Consider the following 22,842-nt stretch of genomic DNA (forward strand, 5'->3'; position numbering starts at 1 on the left):
TCATAATTAGTGGGATCTCTCCATTCTATCAGAAAAACACAGGATGGGAGCTGAAACTCACCAAGTCCTACGCTTAGCTTTCCTCTTTGCTTTGATTTTGATGTTGGTGTTTGGGAGAAATTGTGAGATGGGGGGGTGGTGGGTGGGAAAGAACCAGGAGGCTCGTGTCCTGGCCATGGTATTACCATGAAGGGTATTTGCGGAACTGACCTTGAGAGTATAGGGAGGTCGGCCCCCTCTCTGGGATTCATTTTTCTTATTGGTAAAATAAGGAGGCTAGAAATGATCTCTACAGTTCTTTCTGACTCCGATAGTCATTTTTTAATTATTTTTTTGTTAGTGCTAGGTATGGGGGAGTTTTATTTGTATTGTTTGTGTTATTAGGCTTAACCCAACTTTCTGTTTGAGAAAAAGATCATATCTACTTTCAAAATGAATCAAAACAACTTTTATCTACTGCCCTATCACCCGCTTGGAACCCCTCCACAATGCAAGGTGGGAAAAGCCCCACAGTGCCAATTGATAGGCTTCGAAAGAAGCACAAAAGAGAATCTATAGGATTAAGAGTAACAAATAGACTACTCAGATGGAATTGAAAGACCTGCATCTGTTTTTCTAAGCCTTAGGTTTCCTTTTCTGAACAGTGGGGATGGTGATTTGTCACTGGATGGGATTATGATTAAAATACAGACATGTACATAAACGTCATTATTTGCTTTGTAAATTTAGAAGTATTAGGCAAATGTGTACAGTCTAGTAAAGATAGTCTGTCCCTCTAAGACAGTCTGTTAAAATAAGTCTAATTATTGTATTACTTGTCCACTTGTCTACTTCCTAAAAAAACAACTATTTGGGTCAATAACTCTGTCTCCATGCTCCTAAGGATTGTAAAGAGTTCTCATGAAAATTTAATAAAGGGGCTGGTGGTCTTGAGGGTAAAAAGGCTGCAAATCTGCCCCCTGCCTGAAATTCTGTGATGTTGGTGGATGGCTCTCAGTGGGTTTCTCAGGACAAAGGAGTCATCTACCCATCTGAAATTTTTGCCTTTCAGGAGAGGAATTGGTGGAGAGAAGGGAAGGAAGGCAGGCATGCGTAAGCAAGGAGGAAAAGAAAGTGAAAAACCTTTCGCTTTTCTGTTATACTTTGAACTATGGATGCTAAAGTTTATGCTTTTATGAGCTTGTAAAAAGGCTAATTTTGATTCATTCACATTACTTTGGATCTATTTCCTGCTATGCTGGTCAGAAGACACTGCTGTGGAATTCCTCAGTGTTGTTCTTGGAAGGGGAGCTCTGGGAAGAACTGTGGAGAGGAGAAGGTTCTAATTCCATAAAAGACCATATACTTCAAAACCTGCCTGACCCACGGACTTTTGAGAGGATCAATTCATCTTTAGAAATATTAGTTACTTCTTTATCTCTTGTTAACCAATTTGTAGGGACAAAATGTCATAACATCTTAGAAGTTGAGGGAGCCTCTGAGGGCTGGTGCTTTTCTCATGCTCCTCCCCACTTGCTGCTGCAGAGTTATTTTCTGACAGTATGGACCCCAGAGCATTCCATTATCTCTAAAGTCTTTATGCCACAGATTCCTCATCCATTAAATGACAGAATAGTAACCTATTGTCTTGGTCTGCCTGAGCTGCATTCACAAATACCGCAAACTGGTTTTGGCTTAAACAACAAGCACTTCTTAGCTCGTGGTTTGAGGCAAGAAGTCTGAAGTCAGGGTAGCAGCAAGGCTTGCTCTCTCCCCAAGGACTGTTGCATTCGGGTGCTGGCTGCCAGCAATCCTTGGGCTCCTTGGCTTGGAGCTCACGTGGTGATGTCCTTTCCTCCCTGGTCTGTGACTTCTGGGTCCTCTTTTTTAAAGCCTCCAGTAATCTGGAATAAGGCCCACCATGGTTCACTAAAGTAGCATCTTCGAGAGGTCCTCTTTACAACGAGCTCAGACCCACAGGTAGGTGGGTTAAGATTAAGAACATGTGTTTGTTGGGGTACATAATTCAACATACCACATCTATCATGCATAGGTTTTGTGGGTTTAGGAGAAATATTTATAAAAAGTCTCACAATGTCGGTCATATAATTGGTGCTTGGTAACTGAAATTGTTGTTATTACTATTTTTACAATAAAGTTGATATATTTTAAAATGGCTTTTCAAGGCCCTCCATGAAATGGTCCCCGCTTACCCATCCGATTACACTCGTGGTAAGCCTGCCAAGAACTTGTCGCAGTACATGTTGACCGGCTTCATCTTCCAGCCACACTTGCTCCTATCCCCCATCCCCCTCTGTATCCTACTCAGGCTGCCCCCACGGCTGGGAGAGCTGCCTTTTTCCTCTTCCTACAGTGCTGCCTCTTAAATCCACCCAGTTGAAGTTAATTACTCTCTCTCCTATACTCCCATTGAAATTTGTTTATAATTTATTCTGCCACTTACAGCAGGCTGCCTTGTATTATGGTTACTTGTGTATGTTTCACACCCACTGCACTGCCCCATCGATGGGACAGTAATTTATCTTCTTTAGACCACATCTTAATCATCTTCCTGTTATCCACAGAGCAATGTATGAAGTAGGGGCTCAATAATATTGAATTGAATTTGAAGAAGACAACTAAATATGCCTTTCAGCCCTGAGATTCTACAGTTGAGGGAAGGTTTATTCTCATTTTTAAATCTCACTAAAGAACTACTACTCACTGAGTGCCTACCCTGGGCCAGGCACAGAGCAGTCTTGAAGGTTAGCCAGCCAGGATCCCTTTGAGAAGAGTACATCGGCCTTACTTTGCACACAGGTTGGTTGCTCAATGACTCCCAGAGAGTAAGTGGTGGAGCTGGTATTAAAAGTCAGAAGCCTCAGTGGGGACAGTTTCTACTGTAATTCTCCCACACTTAGCTGGCCTTCATCTTCATTCTACCACACTGGTGAAGAAATTGAAGAGTATTATATAAAACTGATTTATGGATGTCTGGCTAGATGCTTTGATATATCTTTGTTTTGATTCTCCAAGTAGATTTTAATGTCATTGTAGAACAATACAATATTAGAAATAAATGACCATGTGTGATGTATTTTGCACTTTATGTGTATATATGTATGCATATGTATACATGCCTGCACATATGAATACTACAAAGAAGATGTTATTAATCCCATTCCAAGAAAGTTTAACTGGGACAGCTTGTGGCAAGGGAGTACCGGGAGATGCTCAGGGCAGCGGCTGTTTTCCAACAGGTGCAAAGTGCTTCCTTATTTTACCCAACAAGGCTGTTGTGCTGCTGCATACCAGCTGAATCTCAGTCCTCAGTGTTTGCTGAATGAGTGATGGAGCCTCTTTCATTGCTCAGATTTGTGCTCTTAACCCTAAATCCCTGATCCACATCCTGTGACGTAATAGGTGGTCACTTTCCTTCTCCCACTGCTGAAAGGAAACAGGAGAAAAGGGCACGAGTGGGCATGGCTCTAGACAAGATGCACAGAGCAAATCTCAGAAGATGAGATTTCAGCCTAGATTGAGGTGATGGGGCTTCTCTGGGTTGGTGGTTCTCTGTGTGGTCCTCTAATCACCTGGGACAGACTGTCCCAAATGCTTATTAAAATACATACTCCTGGGCCCTACCCCAGACGCATTGAATCAGCCTCCCTGGAGTGAAAGGCCAAAAATCTACATGTTAAATAATCCTGCAGGTGACTCATATGTGATATCTGAGCACCTCAGCCTGTGCTAATCTTCCCCACGGGAGTCCTCTTAAACCTCTGCAACTGTTCCCAATGGAACTTATTTTTTTCCCCTCAAGTATCAGCATTCATGATAAATAAAAAGAAACAATTTAAAATTTTATTTTATTTCTTCCTCTTGTTGACAGCCTGCTGTGTGGTTTGACATATTCCAGATGTCTATTTTATGACACTTAAAAGAAAAAATGGACTCTACAGTATAGCTTTATTGCTTCCTATTATTTTCCTTTGGAAATGTTTAATATTAGGGCTTTGTGGCTGATGAACCTTCTTAACATGGTTCTTTGAGAAAGTGCATTCTGAATTTCAAACAACAATTTCATAAACAGACTTTCAGAACACAACGTGTTTCTAAGTAGGGAATTGTTTGCATTTTTAAGTTTTTGTAATTATTCGTCTCTGAGGAAAGGAGTTTTACAGTTGGCTCCAGAAGGAGTTAGACTGGGGATCTCTGAGTTTCCCAAGTCGCCTTCTCACAGCTCTCTGGCTAGCTTTGTAGCTTTCTTTGTTCTGCAAATTGTTTGTGTGTGTGTGTGTGTGTGTGTGTGTGTGTGTGTCTGTTTCTGGGAGTGTTGCCAGTTTGGGGCATATAAATTAGAGGTGTAGGAAGTGGACATTTTTTTCTCATTCCTGATTCTGCTCATTTAGCAAACGCTTCTTGGGTACCTCCAATGTAGCACCTGCTGTGTGTGGCACTGGAGCGTCAGACAGGGGTCTCCCCCACTGCCCCCAGGGGCCCACAGGCCAGCAGGCAGAGCAAACATGACCGACCACACGGAGAAGGCGATGACTGTGAGGAGGGTGGTGGGGTCTGAGATCTAAAGGAGAAAGAGTCCGACAGTAATTGAAGGAGGGATGAGAGAGAAATCCTAAGTGCCCACCAGGAGTGCTTTTCACTCATTTCTATCCTGGGAGGAGATACCCAGGACTCTCACCACCATCAATGAGTGACAGCAACCTCTGCTGGTCCAAGTCTGCACACTGGCACAGGTTCCCTCAATATTTGTGGTAAAATCTCCCTTCTCGTGCCGGCCTATGGAAGCAGGGCTGGGGGAATGGGTAAAGAGTGGGGCCATTTTTCATATGGATGAGAGGCGGGAGATGATGATGGTGGGGGGTGGTGGAAAGACAGAGAAGACCCTGTATTCTATAGTTTTGTAGGGGCTAGCTTAATTTATTTTTTTTCAGAAATTCTAAGCCTGCTTCCCTGCCCCTTCTACTTGTTGGTCCTGGTTTCCACTGCTATCCAAAGGAATAAATCACACCCATTTTTTTAATTAGACATCTATCTTTCCATATGCTTTATGGCAGCTTCTGCATTCCTTCCCCTTCCCCTATTCCAGAGCCCGCAGTCATTGTTCATTCTGGTATTCATTCAATAAACACTTATGTACCAAATATGCTTTGAGAGCCTACTTTTCCCAGGTACTCTGCTAGGTGCTGGGGTCATGGAAATGAAGGTGGGCCCATGTTAAGTGGGAACAGATGATGGCATTGTGGCCTCTCAGGTGCTCTGGGAAAAAGTTACACAGGGCTCTGTGAGAGCCCCGAGTCCAGTTGGGCAGGTAGAGTGGGGTTAGGGAGAGACTTCTCAGAGACAGTGATGATGCCTTATCTGAGTGTGGAAGGCCGGTCAGGGCCTCCGTCTGCCCTTCTGGGAGTTGATGGGACTCTGTGGACAACTGCAGGCAGCATGGTCCCAGTGCAGTGCTGGAGGCAATTGTGTGCCTGTCTTCCCAATTCTGTGCTCAGTGACATCATGACAGTAGTTTGAGATCAGCCGCGGTGGGAATATTTACACCACAGAAATCTGCAGATACTATACACCGGTGCTCTCCCTGCCCCAACTCCCACCAGAGCTGGTTGTTGAATATTTACTAGCATAGCACTGGCCCCTACCACCCTACTCCATCCCTCAGGCTGTCATAGAAACGAATAGAAGGACGATGAAGAGATACAGCTTGACTTCTGGTTCTAACGTGTGAATGGTCTTCCTTCTCTTCTTACCCCTACCTCCACCCACTCCAGGGATGCTCAGAGTGACCCCTCCGGTTCACTGGTCTCTCAGTAGACGTTTCCTTGAGTCTCCCTGAGTGTGACCCTGCACTGAGGATCATGGTGAACTCTTTACTGCAGCAGGGTCTCCTAACAGTGACTAGGGTAGAAAAGGTAGAAGCCGCTGACCATTAGGCGCTTCTTAAACATTTCTCCCAAAATACGAGCCAGTGGGGAGTAGACTTGTGTCTCCCTCTCCAGGTCTTGGGGCAAAATTTGAAGTACGTCACTTGAGCTTTAGATTTCTTTACTGCCCCATGTTTTATCATTAAAATGTATGGAAATTTGAACTTCAACTCCATGATCTTTCCATGTTTGTTTTAATACAAAATAAAAAGAGTTTTCCTCCAAATAGTCCATTAAAAACAAATGCTGTGCAGAAATACGCTATGATAGGCTCTCACTTTGGGTGATGTATTGGTATGGGGAAGAGAGGCTGTGTGAATCCCAAATTAACCCCCAAATCTGGGTTGCTGAATAATAAAGCATCTTCAGGCTACTTTGGTCCAGATGAACCATTTGCTTCTCATGTTTGAAAGGGTTAAGCTCAAAACGTAAATGCAAAGCTAGCGTGAGAATTGGTCCAGCTAGGAGACTAGCACAGAGGTGGTGATGGGTTAATTTCAGTAGTCATTACTGGTATTATTGCCTGTATTTTCCCTTTTCCTAGCTGCCTTTGGACTGGTTCTTTTTGCTTCATAAGACGCTTTCTTCCTCAGCCTGGGTAGTGGTGGTTACCTCATCTCTGCAGCATTAAAAAAAAAAAGGGAGGAATAGGAAGTTCGCCAATGTGCCATTAATCCACAAAGTCAGAATCAGCATATTTTGTTGTATTCTGGATGCTTGTTTTTCTGATCTCTTCTGCTGACAATTGCACTTAATAGTAATTTTAAAAATTGATTTCTATCACTTAGCCCTATATAGTTTTATACTTCATTTACAATCTTCTTTGGAATCTCAAAGATATTGAGAAGAAAGGAAGGAAAGAAGGAAAACACGTATCATGTGCCTACCATGTGCCAGGTACTCTCTCATGGGTTATGTCATTCATTCTCACAATAGCCTGTCAAGGGAGACTGGGACCTGTCAGAGAAGTTAGGCACATTGCCCAAGGTCATGTGGCCAGGGTGGTGGGGGCAGAAGGCAGACACATATTTGTCTAACACAAAACCCAGGCTCTTTCCACCCCATTGCTTCTCATAATCATCAGTTGCTTTTGAAGTCCAGAGAAGCTGATTCCAGCCCCCATTCTTTTGCAAACCAAAGGGGGACCCTGGTTTCCCTTAGGTAGAAAGATGTACCCAAGGGATGTCCTGCAGTCATTGTCTCCCTGAACTGTGGGCATTGGGGTCTGAGCCCCCACAGGGATGCAGGGAAGATTGTTCCTGTGCTTATGAAGCAAAAAGAACCAGTCCAAAGGCAGCTAGGAAAAGGGAAAATACAGGCAATAATACCAGTAATGACTACTGAAATTAACCCATTACCACCTCTGTGCTAGTCTCTTAGCTGGACCAATTCTCACGCTAGCTTTGCAAAGAAGCTATTATTATGAACATTTGTAGTTGAAGAGACTGAATCTCACAGTGCTTATATACAGCCAGGCATATACCTGAGATGTAACCCAAAACAAGAGCTCTAAACCTCAGTATTCTTTCCACTGTGCCAAGCCATCCTCTACAGGCCACTTTGAGGTCCATTTTATTTTTCTCTTCCTTTGTAGACCAAATTTGGGTTGTTTATCTTGTGTTCTTCTTCTTTTTTAAACATCCCTGCTTACCATTATCCTTTTTCCTAAAATTCTCCCTGCCACTATAAGTTTTTCCTCGAAGTAGTAACAATCTCTGGGACCATCACTTCCCTCTTTTTCTGTAGGTGCACAAATCTGCTGCTGTTCCTTCCTGTTGAAATTGCTGCCCTCTTACATCGTAAACAGAGAAAAGGTATATTTGCAATGGGTATACCTGGAGTGTGAGGGTAAAATGAGAAATGGTAGGTCTTGGCATTCTACACAGTGAGTAAGATTTCTTATGAGAAAACTAGAAGCTTTTCTACTATAGCTTCCAAAAGACTTCCCAGAAAAAGTTTCAGACTGGAGGAATAAACAAGGATTGATCTTGACTAGTTCTCCTGTTCATTGGACCAGAAATAGGGCTCAGGGAGGTGACCTCTTCAGAAAAGGTTTGTCTTAATCAGATTAGATTCTATGCCATTAAATGGGAAATTTGAAAATAGTACCTCGAACATAACATGTCCCAAATTCAACTTGTTTCCTCATGTCCCCACAAGTTTGCCCATCTTCTTGTATATTTTTTTTCTTCGAGAATAACTCCCATTCTCTGCAAAGTCACTCCAACCAAAAACCTCGGGGTCAATCTAGACTTCCTCTCTCAGGTTCCTTCTGTCCTTCAGCAGCCCCGCGGCAATGACCATATGTTTTGCTTCTTGATTTCTCATTGCTTCTCTACTTTCAGGTAGACTCTGATCATCTCTCCCCTGGATGATTGGGCTAGCCTCCTGTCCGTTCTCCCTCCACCTGTCTAGTGTCAGTCCAATCCATACTTCTGCCTTGCAGCTAACTGAGCTTTCCAACATGTGGATCTGTTAGATCACACTTCTGAAATTTTAACTCCTTAAAATCTCCTCAATACTTTCAATATAAAATCCGAAACTCTTTTGCTTGACTTATAAGACCCTTTGTGAATTGGCCCCTGCTTACCTTGTTCTGACTCATTTCTCACATCTCCCCACTCCTGCCTATGCTCCAGACATTCTGGTCAACTGCATGTGGAGCTTTACTTATTGTTAGTCTTGTGACTTCCCTAAAAATAAGTATCTTATCCCCTACCTGCTTCAGGTGAGGATTCCAAGGCTGGAGTCATACAACTGGTAAGTGGCAAAACTTAAATTTCAAGACAAGTCTCCCTGACTTTGAAGACCAATTCCAACAGGCCAGGCCTACAATGAAGGAAAGAAGGGAGGTGGAACCACTTCCACTCAGAAAGCCCTGACATCATTTCACTGTAGCCTGGTCCTTTCTTTCTTACCCACAGTGTGTGAGGGGTGACTGAGCCCCAAGATTAATAATTACCACAAAGCTCACTGTGGCCAAGGAGAAGGCAACTTTCCATCATGTGAACTATACTCAGATCCCATTGCTTGAGTTTAATCAGACTAATGAACCAGCTGGCTTCCTTTCTAAAGTGATTTCTGCCGTTTCCATTTCTGAATAACAGCACAGCAGGATTTGAAAGGGAGAGAGAAAATTTGGCTAGGGAGAAAGGACATCCTCCAACTTAACCAGCTGACAGGTTGGTTGTGCTGGCAGAGGTGGGCGGAGTGGCTGGAGAATGGAGGAGGAGCTGTGTGGGACCTAAGTGACATCTGGTTCCCTGGCTCTGTCCAGCCCAGGCCTATCACCTATAGGCAAATGTTCCTGAAGAATGGAGGAGGTTTTCAAAGTGTGGATGAAGACAGCTTCAGGTGGCTTAGAGGCAAGTGCCTTCAGAACAGAGTAACCTGGATGCCGAAGACCTTGAACCCAATAATGGATTCACTCATCTACCACATACTGATGCCACAGTATGCCATGGTCTGTTCTGAACACTGAAGATAAAGCAATGAACCCAACATGGTATCTGCCTCAAATAACTTAAAATCAAGGGCAATGGTTTTCAAATATTTTTAAACCATAAAATCCTTTGTTCAAACTACGCTTTATAGAGAAGCCCAAGATTAAAACAAAGGCAGAGCTCTCTATAGCCTCAGAGAAGGCTGCTCTGGACCCCGGGTCTACAGAGAGTCCAGTGACCCATGCTACAGAGAAGGAAAGTCTCAGGGGCAGGGTATCTAACAGCTGTCTTCAGACATTTGATGGGGAGGGGGGGATCGAGGCGGGGGGGAGGGAGACTGACCTACCCATTTTGGCAACGTGTTAGCCAAGACTATTAAGAAATAGCAGAAAACCAGCCCAAACCTCTGAATGGCCAAACTGCAGAAAAGGCAGGGAAAAAAAGGATGGGCCCCATGGACAGCTGGAACCCAGGGGACTCTATGCTATCAGACGTTTGCCTCCCTCTTCCCACCTCTCTTTCTCTCACCCCAAAAACCCAATCCCATTTCTGCTTCTTTCTGAATTTTAGTTTCATCCTCTCATATTCCAGACTGACTTTCTCTATGTGGCAGAAAACAATGATACTTCGTCTTGGTTTCAATTTTTTTTAATCCCAGGGAAGGATTCTGATTGGTCTGAGTCAGGTGCCCACCCTTGGACCATTCAGCTGTGGCCCTTATAAGTGGAATATTGAATCATAGAAACTCCTGCTGGGTTTAAAAGGTTGAAAAAGCTCCACAGAACCCCCTTAGAGGGGAAGAGATAAAACCTTCTTGGGGAAGAAGTAGAACCGGGGGAAGAGGCAAAAGTTAAAGGAAATACATTTTGGTTCAACATAAGAAAAAACTTCCTAATGGTAAGAAACAACAAAGACAAAATGAACTGCCTTGGAAGGCAGTAAGTTCCCTCATTAGTGGAGAAGTTGGACTGACCTTTGATGGTTGTTGTTTTAGGGGACTTTTCTAACCCGAATTTTCTGGGATTCTGTGTTTCTAATATCATGTTACACAATATGAAAATGCTTCCCCTCCTGCTTCTAGACAATCTTAATACATTTCTCATGTGATTCCATCTGTTTTACTCAGAGCAGCCCGGGCTTCCCATTTATTTGGGGGGAATAGTTTGTAGGTTTTGTTTGGGAGTGGCATGGGAGATGTGATATATAGGCCCTTTGGGAATGCTTACTTATGTCACAGCCTCATGTTAGGCTGAATGTCCCCTTGTACGATAGTATTAATAATGATGATGGCTATTGTATGTTGCGGTAGCAATTTTATACCTTATCTAAATATTTGCAAAATCCCTTTAGGATAATTCTTATCCCATTTTACAGATGAGGAAATCAAGAGTGAGAGGAATTAGGTAAATCATTTGAAGCTACCCTGTTAATAAGTGGTGGAGCTGGGATTTGGACCTGACTGCAAAATCTGTGCTATTAACCACTGCCCTACATCACCTCTCAGATGTGTCCTCCAAGGCCAATCCTGTCTCTTTTTTTGGTCAAAGATAGTGTCTGCTTGACATTTTCTTGGCTCTGTGGTTTATAAAATTCTGGTCTTGCTGTGAAAAATATTAGCACTGGAAGGAGAATGAGTGAGCAAGAGATGTTAGGGTGGGGTAATGGTCTAGGAGCAGAGGACAAATTTATGCCTCTACTCATTCCACAGATATTTGCTGCATTCCTAATACTCTAGAGATATTTCACAGTCCCTATTTTTCTATACTCCCTTCTAGGGGAGTTCCCACCCACTGGCCCTGCTTCACTGAATGGCCATGTTATGTACCATGGGGCAGCCCACTCTGCACACATGCTTGGTCCAGCCTGGTCACCTGACACAGGGTGGACAGCCAATCCAGAGGCTGGCCAGGGACTATTTGGGCTTGCCTGGAAAAGATGAGCTGGGACAAAAGGAGTCTTTATCTCTGAAAAGCTGAACCAAGAGACATGAGAAAATTTGTCACTTATTTCTGGGGAAGAGAGAAAAACTCACATAGATGTGGCGACTGGTATGGCCATTTTGTGTCAGATGATCATACATCTGAGTTTTCCCTGGAGAGTCTAAGTTTATCCCAATGTAATTATGATTAGGGCCTTCTTTCACTCTCAGAAGTGTCCTGGCTTGGATGATAATTACTCATCCTAATAATGAACGATAATGGTATGTGGAGTGGCCAAAAAGAAGGGGTGGGGGGCAGGGGACAGGCCTTATAGAGTGCTGTGGGACAGGCTAGGGAGTTTCACTGCCTTTATCCTGAAGGCAGTGAAAGCTTGGGGAGGACGGGATCAAATTCTGCTTTTAGGGAGAGCACTGTGATAACACTGAGGACAGCAGATCAGAGAAAGACAGGAGTAGAGGCAGGGCTGGTAGGAAACTGGTTGGGAGGCAGATTGAATAATCCAAGAAAAAGATAAGGGTGGCCTGACGACACCAAGAGACCATAGAGATTAGAAAATCAGTTGTGTTCAAGGAATATCCAGGAGGAATATTTAGAAAGATTTTGGAGACTGATTAAATTGAGGAGTGAGGGAAAGGGAGAAGTTAAGGGTAACTCCCAGCTTCCTTGTTTGGGCAACTAGTGAACAGTGATGCATTTCACTGAAAGGGTATTGCTAATGCCAAGAAAACCATGAGTGTAGCTTCACTCACGTTGATTTAAAGGTCATTCAAGTGGCAACTGAGTGATTAGAGCTTTATTAGGGAGAGAAGCCTGAGCTGAAACTGTGAATGGTGAGTGGTTGGCATAGGGTGTAGGAATGAAAAGATCACTCATAGAAGATGGAGATGATAAGGGAAAGAGGGCTGAAGAGATGACAGGTGATGACAACCCTCACAGGTCTTTGTCTCTACCCTAGTGCCACATATCCAGTCTTGCATCCTAGTTATATTTCTTTTCGTCATTCCCCACCACTGCGATATACTTGAGCCTAGCACCTTTGTAATCTTCAAATCACCTAGTGCTGTACCTTTACATTTCAGATTTTCGGTATAAATTTGGAATTGAATAATGGGAAATTTTAAACGTCTGTGAGATTTGATCACCAGGAGATTACTGAGGACTTTGGTGATAGCATTTTTTCCATGGTGTGTTTGGGCTGATGCCAGGAAGCAATGGTACATGGAACAGGAAGCGAAGGAAAAGCAAACCCATAGGAAAAACTATACTCTGGGCTATCTCATTTTTTTACTAGCTTATCCCCTCCATTCCAACCCATATTGTGAAGGAGGCATTATTTTTAGTTATTCTTTAAGTGTTCAAGATACCTAGTCACTTGGGAGGGGGCAAATGCAAATGGGGATCAGAGTGTCTGATGACCAGTGTATTTGTTTTATGCTTTATTTTGTTTTTGCCCCTTAAGCCTATGGCCCCTAAGAAACTGAGAGTACCATGGTGTAACAGAATGTGTTGAATTGTGTTTGAATCCCAGCTCTGTGACTTGGGAAGGTCACCATTTAGAAAGCTAGTGTAATACAAGAGCTTCAAAAGGGGATCTGAAATCAGATCAACCTGGGGCCGAAATTTTTCTGTGTTGCTTGCTTGCCTAATAGTTTTGTGAACAGTGCATAGTTTCAATATTTTTGAATCTCGGTTTACTCATCTAGAAAATAGGGATAATGACTCTCTTTCAGTTTCCACTGGTGGTGGAAACTGAAGTTCACAGAGGTTATGTACATACCAGACTCACTTAGCTAGGAAGTGATAGAGCTGAGTATTCCAACTCAGGAATCCCAAGTTTGATGTGTTTATGTTTTTCAGCCACACTTCTGCCTGGCACATGGATGACTTATAGATGCTCTAAACTCCTCTTTGGCATGAGGCAAGGTGTAAAATAACTATAAAAATCCCTAGATAAAGAGTGTGCAGAATTTTCTTCCCTACCCCATTTTCCTTGTGATCTTAGGAGACCTGCCATGTCTGAGTTTCTTGTCTGTAAAGGGGTGGGAAATAACAAAACCTACTGCATGGGCTTATGGTAAGGGTTAAATGAGTTAATGTTGGGAAAGGCATCCATGGCACACAGTAAGTGCCAATTAATTGGCAACTAAAGTTGATTTTAGCTTTGGGGTTTAGTGTCAACTCTTCTAAAAAGATTTTTTTAATAATGGTGGTAGTAGTTGTAGTAATAGCAGCATTAACTAACCATTTGTAGAACATGGGGAAGCCTGCAAGTGCCAGGAAATAAGTAAGCACTTTATCTGAGTATCTCCTTTAAATTCACAGCATCCCTCTTAAACAGGAGTCATCATTTGTTCCTATTTTACAGATTAAGACAGTGAAGCATAAAAAGGATAACTTGTCCAAGGTCACCCGGCTAGTAAGTGGTAGAGCAGGGATCAAATTCAAGGCTCATGGTATTAATGAAGTTTCCATCTCCAGTGGATACCAACATATGAACCTCAAGGGTTGGTCATAATTTATTCCCTTTGCAAAGTCTTGTAAGTTAAAAATGGAATAAGCAGGTACCTTACCAGAAGTAGCACAGCTGCTGAACAGACAAATCAGTGGGCCTCCTGGCTCTGATTCCAGGGCTTAAACCTGGGCTTTTGGGGTAGTGCTAGCAGCTGGGACAGAGGCAAGATCATTGTTGGGAAGCCATTGTCTCTAACTGGTTAACTGGTTCTTCTGCCCCAGCCTCTGCTTCAGTGCTCCCCGGGCATTCAGTCCCTACCAGCAGTACTTGCGAGCCTTGCTGAGGCCAATAGGATGGAGGGAGAAACATGGGCTAAAGTCTGGAGGGACCCTTACATAGAGTCCGGAATGGAGAAACAGAGCAAGGGAACCTGCTGAGAATGTTTCAGGGAGCCTGCCAGCTTGCTCATCAGTATGCTCTGAGGGTGAGGGCTGCAGCGGAAGCCACTGTCTGAGCAGAGTCATTTGGATGTGGGCCATGAATCAATGAAGCTTCACGTGCACCCATTCTGGGTTTCTGGAGCTTCTGATCCCATTCCCTGCTTTTCCTGTTTTCTGTCTGAACAACAAGACTGGCGTGTGTGTGTGTGTGTGTGGTGTGCATTCTCATACGAAAAAGGCACAAAGATTAAAAGCCTGGAATCCGTACCCATCTGGGAAGTCAATCTCAGGGCTGTGTCCTCTTGCTTTCCCCTGGTGGCTGCTCTGAACTCCTCTCCCCCAGATTGCTGGCAAAGTTGCAGAGCTTCTGATTCAGTGACATTTTCGAAGATCACTGTGTTCTTTCTTCAGAGCCATTTGAGATAGAACTGGGTACAGGAAGCCCACTGTTTCAGAGGACTGGATCAAGAATGGTGGACATCTCACACACCCCAAGCAACGGAAAGCTGCAGGGTCTCAGAGAAGTGGGTGGAAGGGAAGAAGGAACAACCCCTCTTGCATTCCAGGCCTTGCATCAGGTATTTTCACATATTGCCCTCTCATTTAATCCTCTCAATAATACTAGGAAGCTGGTAACATTTGCAGGTAGAGAAAATTGCGGTTAAGAGAGAGAAAGTGACTTACATAAGGTAATTCAGTCAGTAAGTGGCCTTAATGATCTCTAAAATCAGTGTTCTCTAATTCTCCAAAATTGCCTCTTCCTTTGTGTCATGCAATTCCCAAACTTTGCCAAAAGCCAGAATCCCTGGGACACATCACTGTTTTATAATGTGATGCTGGATGGTGGGGTCTTGGAGGGGCTTGCACATGCCCAGTGGGTCACTGCATCTCATCTCTTTCTGCAGGCTCCAAATCGAGGTTCTGTCAGAAAAGCCAGCTGGGACAACAGACTAAATTGGCCACCTCTATGTATATGTGCACACACAGAGTCAGACACAAATACCCACCCCTTGCAAAGATCTTGGAGCTTAACAAATCTTTATAGGGTATTTAATCCAAAGCCCTGACTCATTAAAGTTCCAGTAGCTGAGCTAAGGGGTTTTCTAGTCTGTTCTTGGAGATTTATAGACAGTAAGAATTTTTATGAAGAAAGGAATTGCTGTCAGAACTAGCAAGAAGTCAGGTGTGATCCCAACCACACACAGGCTTACACTGTAAGCACCAGATTTAAGCAATGGTGATAGTGGTGGTGGTGGTGGTGGAGGTGGTGTGGTGTGGTTGTAGTAATGATAGTGGCAATGATGTTGATCACGATGGCAGTGGGGGGAATGGAAATGGTGATGATGTGGTTGAGGAGGTGGCACTGGTGGTGGTGGCAGTGGAGATAATGGCAGTGGCACTGGTGGTGGTGGCAGTGGAGATAATGGCAGTGGCACTGGTGGTGGTGGCAGTGGAGATAATGGCAGTGGCACTGGTGGTGGTGGCAGTGGAGATAATGGCAGTGGCACTGGTGGTGGTGGAAGTGGAGATAATCGCAGTGGCACTGGTGATGGTGGCAGTGGAGATAATGGCAGTGGCACTGGTGGTGGTGGAAGTGGAGATAATGGCAGTGGCACTGGTGATGGTGGCAGTGGAGATAATGGCAGTGGCACTGGTGATGGTGGCAGTGGAGATAATGGCAGTGGCACTGGTGATGGTGGCAGTGGAGATAATGGCAGTGGCACTGGTGATGGTGGCACTGGAGATAATGGCAGTGGCACTGGTGGTGGTGGCAGTGGCACTGGTGATGGTGGCACTGGAGATAATGGCAGTGGCACTGGTGGTGGTGAAAGTGGTAGAGGTACGGGTGTTGGCAATGGAGATGGTAATGGTAAGGGTGGTGGTAGAAGGGATGTTGGCAGAGGAGCTGATGTTCACGATAATGGCACAAGTGGTAGTAGTCAGGAGATGATGGCTGAGGTAGAGAAGGAGGTGGATGTGATACATTGGTGGTTGTGGTAGTGATTAGGTTGGTGGTTATAGATGGAGGTGGAGGTGATACTAGAAGAGGATGCAGAGGTAAAGGTGGGAGTGGTGGTAGAATGTCCTGGAGGGGATGGTGTTTTTCTTCTAGATTTAAGGTGACTTGTATTCCCCCCAAACCTGAAGAGCCAGCTCACATGGTGAAAGCCCCAAGCCCAGTACTGGCAAGGGTACGTCCCTTTCTCCTTTCTAGGACAACAAACAATTGCCTGTGTCACCCTAGAGCAGCTCAGCCCTGCAAAGAGAATGAATAAATCCATAGCTTTCTCCTGGCCGAGCCCGCTCAGCATGCTGCTTGGCTCTGGTGGCTGCCCAGGCTGGAATCCTGCCTGACAGCCAGTGTCCTCCATTCCCAAGTGGCCAGACAATAGGACCCTAACACATTTCCTAACATATGTGTGCACTCACACTCTTCACATACTCCACCACCACCACACACACACACACGCACGCAGACACTAAGTTTTTGCAGACGCTCACGCTATTTGTTTTTAAAAGTAGGTAGATAAAGATATAGGATGGAGTGTGTGTTTCACAAGCCACATACCACCTCCGCTGTCCAGATCCTGGCTAGTTACGTGGTACTGGCAGCTTTGCTGCTGACTCAGTCACTGAGACACTACTAGTGAAGAAAATCAATATGTTGTTTACCTCTCTGAAGTGAGAGAACACCAGATGCAGAGTCAAAAGGGCCGTCTTGACAGCAGCTTTCCATGCTCCTCCAATTGACACCAAACTTGCCTGTTTAGTTTTAGCAGCCCTTTACACCTGTCGGTACTTTTATGGCATATTTGATGAATAAATCCCTCATTTTTGTGCTATCTTATGTTAACTGGTATGACTTATTGGCTTCCCTCAGTGGGTGGCTATTTGCAAGGCAGTTAAGTGTAGCCTTGACCCTTAATGATTCCTGCCTTCCATTATGCACCACAGAACTCCTTCCCCACAAAAGCTTCTGTGGCTTTGCAATGCCAGAGACCCGGGTTCGATTCCCGGTGCCTGCCCATGCAAAAAAAAAAAAGCACCTGCGGATCACATTCCAGACATTTGTCCATCTATCACTCCAAATGCTCCCAGTAGTACCACTCAAATCATAGATTCACTGTAACGCATGAAGGCATCTGCCCTTAATAGGATCACTTACTTCCTCATGTGGGCTGAGCAGTAGTCTCTAGGGCAAGAAGTTGGAAGAACAGCAGAGGACCTTCTGTGTTTGGCTCCTGGTGCTTAAGAGATGCTTAAAAAAAATCTGTGTTCAATGAATGGAGTAAGGACTGGGGTATATCGATGTGGAGTCACTTCAGTTTTTTCAAGGCCACATTAACCACAGTACAGGGAAAGAGTCAACCAAAAGCTTGGGCAACCTCCAGAAAGCAGAGGACCTCACTCACATTGCCAGACCACAGATCCACTTTGTAGGACCACAGGCTGTGAACACAGCCACCAGGCAAAATCTCCACCCGGACAGGTTAGCACCAGCCAATGGCACCTGTCGGTACCTGGTGGTTCTCCAGAGACTCAGTTTTAAAGGTTTCTTCTATATCCTGGCTGCCCCATGAAGACAGGGTCAGACTTTGGCAGCTACAGCTCCTTGAAATCCTGGATAGTGACTCAGAGATTAGTCACAAACAACACTAAGCCATCTGTGGGCACAAGGCAGAGGCACCGTGTGTACCTGGCAACAACGTTCTTGCTATCCTGACTGCCTCTGCACTGAGATACGGGAAGTCACAAATTCCAGCCAACCACAGAAGCAAAGGGCTGGTTTTAAGGAAATTGCCACTTTCCTTGATAAAATAACACCCAGACTCCCTGAAACAGATCCTGTTGACTGCCTACTAGGTATCTATTTCTCCCTCCCTCCTTCTCACTTGAGCCCCAATTTTATTTAGGCATCCACCCATTACGAGCTTGTGGCACTCCCCTGGCATCTGTCACTAGGCCAAGTGTACCGGTGTATATCCGTGGTTTGTTCTAAGAAATTATAAATCCATGCTTGAGGATGCATCTTGCTTCTTCTTGATGTGAACAAAAAGAATATATCCCTGATTGTCATTAGCAGCTGTCTTAAAACCACAAGGAGGATCAGCTTTGGGGTGAAGCTAATACTGAGGCAGCTGAATGGAGAGGCAAAAAGAGCTGGTGCACTTGTTGCCACCACTGATCCATGGGTTGCTTTTGGACCTGCTCTACCCCAGGGCCTCCAGTTATGTCAGATGACAAACATTCTTATTGTTTAAGTCAGTTTGATATGGCATGTCCTGTTCCTGGCAGCCAAAAGGATCCTAGTGATACACTCTGCAAGCTAACCAAGAAGGAAGATTTTCCAAGAGGAGAAAGGTAGCAAAACAACTCAACCTAACCGTTGTTTCCAGAGATTCACCTTCCATGGTGACCTTGGAGGACATTACTTCTCTTTAATGCTCTAACCACAGTCCTTCTCTTAAAAGCTCCCTAGAAGGGCAGGCCATGGTGGCTCAGCAGTCAAGAATGCTTGCCTGCGATGCCAGAGGACCCGGGTTCGATTCCCGGTGCCTGCCCATGTTAAAAAAAAAAAAAACTTAAAAAAAAAAAGTTCCCTAGAAGAGTAGAGCACAGGCTGGGACATTCAAACAAAGCTCCATGCAATGTTCAGGGATAGCAACAGGCAAATAAGCATAGAGAGTAATTTGCAACTAAATAATCTGGTTCTCAGGACATGGTTTAGTCTTCATCAGATTGTAGCCCTGGCCTTCATTCCGTGTTTATATGGTGGGCAGTATCTATCCTCCAAGAGTCATGCCTTAAAAATCTATGCTCTCTGACATCTAGTTTGGGAGTAAGGGAGGAACCGTGAGAGGGACCCGGAGAGGAACAGGGAGTCCTTTTACCCACCCCCACCCCCTCTTGGTTTTCTGCATGGAGCCTGCCTCTTCTTCCACGGATTGACTTAGGAAAGGCCACATTTCCTAAGCATAAGGAAGAGGTGCTATGTAAGGCCACAGTAGCTCCCATGAATGTTTGTTGAATAATGAATGATAGGCAACCTATCCCAGTACAATGTGATAACACCAAAACTGATATAAGACCCAGAAATAGCCTAGAAGCAGGATAAAAGGATTTTTTTTTGTATAAGATATATAGTGAGCCATTCCTCTCCACCTAGCATGGACCTCCAAATCAGTTGGGTCCATATTTCTATAGCCTGTGCTGAACACAACATAAAAAGGTAGGGGGTAGGGGGGACCCTGGTGGCTCAGCAGGCAGGGTTCTCGCCTGCCATGCCAAAGACCCGGGTTTGATTCCCCGTTCCTGCCCATGCAAAAAAAAAAAAAAAAGAAAAAGATGTAAGGGGGTGGTCCCAGCATGTACCTTCTATTCATATATTGGCACCAGAATGTGGTAGGAGCATAAGATGGTGCCCACTGCCTGGATTTGAGCCCCATGTCTGTCATTTGCCTATTCATGAACTGAAGCAAGTTATTTAGTCCCTGTGAGACGCAGTTTCTTCTTGCCAAAGCCTACTATGTAGGTTGTCATGATGATTAAAAAGATGCAATATCTAAATGTGACTGGCTCATTAGTGGTTTCTCAACAAAATAAATGATAATTGATTTTAGTTATTGATGACCACTAGGCCGGTTTCTCACTTCTTACCATAACTTGTGCATTTTAGAGATTCCTGTGTCTTTATAGCTCATTCTTCTGTGGGACCTCAACCTCACCCTCTGATATAACATACAACTTATTCTTACCCAAGTTGCAACAATGGTGGTATTCCATCCTGACAATGTCCCACAGACGTTCTTAGAAAATGACCTTGGGAACTCCCAGGCCCAGGACACATTCCTGTCTGGATGTGACTCCCGGTGGTGTACTCCCACCCATGACTTCTCAACATGACCAGCCACAAAGCTTTTGAATGACTCTGATTATAGTCAGAGAAGATTGTCCCCAGGGAACCATAAGCCCATAAGTTAGCCCCCTTGGAAATGTTGGAGAAGTACATGGCAGTCACTTGAGTCTTCTCCATCTTAATGAAATGATGGCATTGAATGGCAAAACATGCCAGCTTGGGGAGGGAAGCAAGTCTGGGCACTGCCAGCATAGTAAACAGTTTGATCTCTCTTAATAAGGTCTGTCTGCCTGAGGTGGGACTACTACAGCCAGATGCCTTTCAACGGGTTTTGCTATCGATCTTAATAAATGCAAGTAGTCAGCAACTGGCATGTTAAATTAAAAATAAGACAGGCCACAAAGGCTTATGTTCAGAAATCCCACCATTTTTGTTCAAACAATATTTACAGGGCAGCTCTCATGAGCCAGGCACTGTGCTAGGCATTGGGATTACAAAGGTAACTAAGGCACGTCTTTGTCCTGGAGAGGCTCAGGATCAGGACAGAGGGATGTGGGCATTTGAAGACAGATAAGGATCATAAAGTTTTATAAGTTCTAATATAGGTACATAAATAGGGTGCAAAGGGTGCACAAAGAATAGAAGGGTCTGTTCTTTTGGGAGTAAGAGATCAGAAAACGCTCCATAGAGGAAGTGACCCAGATATGAGTTCCATGGATATATACTGACTGTCAACTACCACTGATTTCTGTGCTAGAGGAATTTACAGGTGTTATTTCATTTTTGCTTTGCAAATACCCTTTCAGGCAAATTTTATTATCCCTGCAGTTTTCAACAATGAGGAAACTGAAGTCAAAAGGTCCTATGATTAATAAATGATATTGGAGCCTTGGTAGAATTAAAACTCTCAAACAGTCTGACCATCAAAGGAATGGGCATGCTGACTTTGGCAGCCTGTTTTGCTCATGCACACAAATTTTAACCTCGTAGTTGTACGAATAGATGCCTACTTATCATCCTGGTGGCGGGAAAATTCATGCAAATGAAACCCACTAACAGAGAAGCCAAGGTAAACCCCCTTTCTCCCACACCTCCATTTCCTTCCTTATTATCACTTCCAGTTGAAGCCAAGAGAAAAAGAGAATTCTTTGCCTTCAGAAACCACCGTGCTTCTCTATTTCCATCATGTTGATCTTGAAATTGGAGCAGGAATAGGGTGGGCTGAGGCGGAAGGCATGATAGGGAGAAGGAGGGAGTTGGAAGGATGAGGGGAAGAGGAGGAAGCCCTGCTTGGGCTGCGAGAACCGAGAGCTAAGGGAAGTGAAGAGAGTGTAAGTGTGGAGGCAGAGAGACATCATCAAATGGGGAGAAAAAGACGTGGGAGAGTGCAAAGGAGGGAGTCTGGAAATCCAGGGAGGATGAGCAGGAAAAAACAGAGACAGGCCCAAAGAAGGCATAAAAGGAGGGAATGTGTGACCATGTTCTCTGCCCAAGATGATTTCCACATATCCAGTCAACCCTGGTTACTCCTGCCTCAATTTTGTGTCCCCAGCCTGAAAGCCTCTTTGAGGGGTGCCATGCTGGACCCTTAAAAATATAGACTCAAGCATTAGAAATAATGGTTCCTGGAGGGAGGGGGTTCGGTATACCCGGGGTCACTCAGATCTCAGGTTCTCCTTCCGTAAAGGAGAGGAGTGGGGATTGGCTGAGGTGATCTCTAGGGGACTTTTTAAGCTCTGACATTCCAGAACCTCTGGGCCAGCCCATCTTCCCTGAATTTGGTTGGAAGGAGAGGAGATTAGGAGCTTGAAAACTTGTGCCAACTCTACAGGTGCATGGGAAGAGGTGGCAGATTTAGGACAGAATCAATAAGCAAACTGTCTCTGGGCTAGAATTATCAAACATGCTATTTAAGGAAAGCTATCTTAGTCCTAGCCTCATTCACATAGTTTTCCTATTTTTTGCTCTATATCATATATCCTTTTCCCTGTGTAGCTCCAGCCTTAATTAAATGGTTGCCCAGGGGCAAAAGGGGTCACTGAAACATGCATGCCCCTAGCCCATTGTAAGAGGCTGAATAATGTCTCTCAATGGTATTGTTCTAGTTTGCTAGCTGCGGGAATGCAATATACCAAAAATGGAATGGCTTTTAAAAAGGGGAGTTTAATAAGTTGCTAGAAAATATCCCAATTAAAACAAGTCTATAGAAATGTCCAATTTAAGGCAACCAGGGAAAGATACCTTGGTTCAAGAAGGCCAATGGAGTTCAGGGTTTCTCTCTCAAGTGAGAAGAGCACATGGCGATCAGGGTCAGGGTTTCTCTCTCATCTGTAAAGGCATTTGGTGAACATGGCTTCATCTCCTAGCCTTCTCTACTGGCTTCCTTTTATGAAACTCCCCTGGAAGCGTTTTTCTTCTTCATTTCCATAGGTCACTCGCTATTGGACATTCTGCTTCTCGTGGCTATGTCGTTCTGCTCTCTCAAAATCTCTAGCTTTCTCAAAAATGTTTACTCTTTTGTAGGATTCCAGTAAACTAATCAAGACCCACTCAAATGGGTGGAGAGGTCTCCACCTAATCCAGTTTAACAACCACTCTTGATTGAGTCACATCTCCGGGGAGATGATCTAATCACAGATTCAAGCATACAGTACTGAATAGGGATTAGAAGAAATGGCTGGATTTATAAAATGGGATTGGGATTAAAACATGGCTTTTCTAGGGTTACATACATCTTTTCAAACCAACACAGGTATGATATCCTAAATCTGGAACCTGTGACTGCT

This window comes from Tamandua tetradactyla, chromosome 10, assembly GCF_023851605.1.
Source record: "Tamandua tetradactyla isolate mTamTet1 chromosome 10, mTamTet1.pri, whole genome shotgun sequence".
Lineage (NCBI taxonomy): Eukaryota > Metazoa > Chordata > Mammalia > Pilosa > Myrmecophagidae > Tamandua > Tamandua tetradactyla.